The sequence below is a fragment of the Pseudonaja textilis genome, chromosome 4, assembly GCF_049901715.1.
Source record: "Pseudonaja textilis isolate UNSWEBS1 chromosome 4, rPseTex1.2, whole genome shotgun sequence".
NCBI lineage: Eukaryota > Metazoa > Chordata > Lepidosauria > Squamata > Elapidae > Pseudonaja > Pseudonaja textilis.
In genome coordinates this window covers 10,343,516-10,347,141 of record NC_141993.1, presented here as the reverse complement: position 1 = coordinate 10,347,141, position 3,626 = coordinate 10,343,516, and positions in this window count along the sequence as shown.

Here is a 3,626-nt window from a genome sequence, read left to right as displayed (position 1 = left end):
AAACACAGAGAAACACAGCCCCTTTTTATCAGCTGCCTTCATGCCAGGATACAGGAAAAGGATGTTAACTTTAACTAGCAGGCAAGGAAAAGTAAATATTGAGGGCTGGAGCAGATTCCCAAGATGAATATCGTAAAAAATATCCTGGCACTTGGCAAGTCTATCTCTCTAAAGTGAGTGAAGATGTTGAGAATCTAGAAAGAGTGTAGAGAAGAGCAACAAAGATGATTAGGGAAGCGGAGGCAAAAATGTATAATGTAAATAATGATTGCAGGAATTGGCTAAAGGTAAAGGTTCCCCTTGCACATATGTGCTACTTATTTCTGGCTCTCAGGGGCGGTGCTCATCTCCGTTACAAAGCCGAAGAGCCAGCACTGCCCGAAGACGTCTCCGTGGTCATGTGGCCAGCAGGACTAAATGCTGAAGGTGCACGGAATGCTGTTCCCTTCCCACCAAAGACTCCCTATTTTTCTTCTTGCATTTTTACATGCTTTTGAACTGCTAGGTTGGCAGAAGCTGGGACGAGGAACGGGAGCCCACTCCATTATGCGGCACTAGGGGTTCAAACCGTCGAACTGTCGATCTTTCTGATCGACAAGCTCAGCGTCTTAGCCACTGAGCCACCACGTCCCTGAGGAATTGGGTATATCTAGTTTAATGAAAAGAAGGACTAGGGGAGACATGATAACAATGTTCCAATATCTCAGGGGTTGCCACAAGGAAGAGGGAGTCAAGCTACTCTCCAAAGCACCTGAAGGCAATGGGTTTAAACAATTCTAGGAGAGAGTCAACCTAGAACTAAGGAGAAATTTTGGGACTGTTAAGAACAACCAGTGCAATGGCTTGCCTTCAGAAGTTACGGGTGATCCAACAACTGAAAGTTTTTAAGAAGAGATTGGACAACTATTTGTCTGCAATGGAATAGGGTTTCCTGCCTGAGCAGGGGTTGGACTAGAAAACCTCCAGGGTCTCTTCCAACTCTGCTGTTGTTAAGTTCTCAAGCCAAGGGATCAAATGCCTTGCGCCAGGGGTGGGATTCTACTGGTTCAGACCGGTTCTGTAGAACTAGTTGTTACGATTCTGCACAGTTCGGAGAACCATCAAATGGTGCCCCTGGCTGGCCCCGCCCTTCTCCGCCCACCCACCCCTCCCCACCCAGTCACCCCTTAAGGTATTTCTTTTTTTTTTACCTCCCGGCGATCAGCTGTTCCAACGATCAGCTGTGCTGGGATCCCCCTCTCTGTCTTACTTCTTCACCCAGGAGGCTTCCCTGAGGCCCAGGAGGGTGCTGCAAAAAAGGAAGAAGAAGGAGAAGGAGAAGGAGGAGGAGGAGGAGGAGGAGGAGGAGGAGGAGGAGGAGGAGGAGGAGGAGGAGGAGGAGGAGGAGGAGGAGGAGGAGGAGGAGAAGAAGAAGAAGAAGAAGGAGAAGGAGAAGGAGAAGGAGAAGAAGAAGAAGAAGAAGAAGAAGAAGAAGAAGAAGAAGAAGAAGAAGAAGAAGAAGAAGAAGAAGAAGAAGAAGAAGAAGAAGAAGAAGAAGAAGAAGAAGCAGCAGCCATGCCCACCCAGTCACATGGCCAAGGCCCAGCCATGCCCACCCAGTCACATGGCCAAGGCCCACCTAGCCACGCCCAAAGAACCAGTCATAAAAATATTTGCATCCCACCCCTGCCTTGCACCTCAAAAGCTGGAGACTGGGCCTTGCGGTCTAATTGCAAGCTGGTTACAGAAGCAGAAAAGCGAGAGATAAAATTAATAATGTACCTAAACAAATGTGGATCTAAGTCACAGAGCGCTGCTTCCGAGGGTTTAACACTGCAAGAGAATTCTGCCCGGGATCGGCACCAACGTCGTGTAAAATTGTTGATTGATACCTGAAGTAGAGGCAGTCTTCGACCACTCAACATTTCTATCGCTAAGCAAGACAATTGTAAAGTGAGTTTTGCCCCATTTTATGACCTTCCTTGCCACAGTCGTTAAGTGAATCACTGCACAATTAGTAACACGGTTGCTCAGGGAATCTGGCTTCTGCTTTATTCTGCCTGGCAGAAGGTCACAAAAGGTGACCACGTGACCCCTGCAACACCACAACTGTCATAAATGTGGGTCAGTTCAAATTTTGATCACATGACTGTGGGGATGGGGCAGTGGTCATAAGGATGAGGAAGGGAAGGGAATAGGGCAGAGAGGGAGGGGGGAGGAAGGAAGGAGAAGAAAGAAAGAAAGAAAGAAAGAAAGAAAGAAAGAAAGAAAGAAAGAAAGAAAGAAAGAAAGAAAGAAAGAAAGAAAGAAAGAGGAAGGGAGGAGGAGGGAGGGAGGAAGGAAGGAAGGAGGGAGGGAGGGAGGGGGAGAAGGAAGCAAGGAGAAGAAAGAAAGAAAGAAAGAAAGAAAGAAAGAAAGAAAGAAAGAAAGAAAGAAAGAAAGAAAGAAAGAAAGAAAGAAAGAAAGAAAGGAGGAGAAGAAAGAAAGACAAAGAGAGAGAGAAAGAAAGCAGGAAGGAGGAAGGGAGAGAAGGGAGGGAAGAAGGAAGGAAGAATGCAAAGGCCATTGAACAAATAAGGAATCTAAAATATTTATAATGTTTATATTACACTTTTTTGACTCTTAGCTTTCCGTGTTAATAACAAAAGGGTAAATTTCTATTTTAGTTGAAGTAGAAGTATTATACTTTATGTGACAGTATGTTGATTGTGTTAATGTGGAACTAATATCTTAACAAGTCAGTAAGCGAAGCAACATTTCCATTGATTGAGATTTTCCACCAAGTCCTTTAGCAACATTTAAATTCAAATAAAGTATACTCAAAAGATAACAATGAAGAGTAATTTCTGCAAAATAAGGCCATTACGGCAGTAAAAGTGGCCAATCAGTACAACAAGAGTTGCCAATTGTGTGAAACTTTTGGACAATCTCATCACATCTTGGGCTTTTTTTTTTTAATACAGGACATACACTCCCTTCTTTAAATAAATGCTAAAACATAGTTTTCTTTCCGGAGCGCTCTTTTAAATGCTCAGATGCGACTTTAACTCAGGAAAGGAGGCATTTCATCAGGTGCATTGCATTACACATCCTCAAATAGGTTTTCTTAAGTCAACAAACTCTTGACTATTTTCCTCCAAGTGGAAGGAAAACAAAATATAATTTCTATAATTAGGTTTTATAGAAAATCCGATATAAGTTGCTTTAGGAAGCAAACATCCTCTTCTTATATGCACGCATAGACTTACCCAAAAATAGATCACCATCTCCACAAACCTCAACTTCAAAGATGTCTTCACTTCCTTCTTGAAGTCTTCATTCTGAAAGTTGGACAATGTTATAACAGGATTCCTTAATAATCTGGATCTTTTCCAGGTTTTTTGATGAGATAGAGCCCAGCGGTGGGATGCAGATTTTTTTAGTACCGGTTTTGTGGGAGTGGCTTGGTGGGTGTGGCAGGGAAAGAATACTGTAAAATCTCCATTCTCTCCCCACCCCACTAACCTGCTGTCAGGGTTCCAGAAAAACCCAACTCCAATTAAAAACTCCGAGACAGGCATTTTCTCAAAGTTTCCTTTTATTAGAGTAGGTATACTGGCACATCTGGGAAATCCTGAATTTGAAAGTTCCAGGTTTCCTTCTAATAA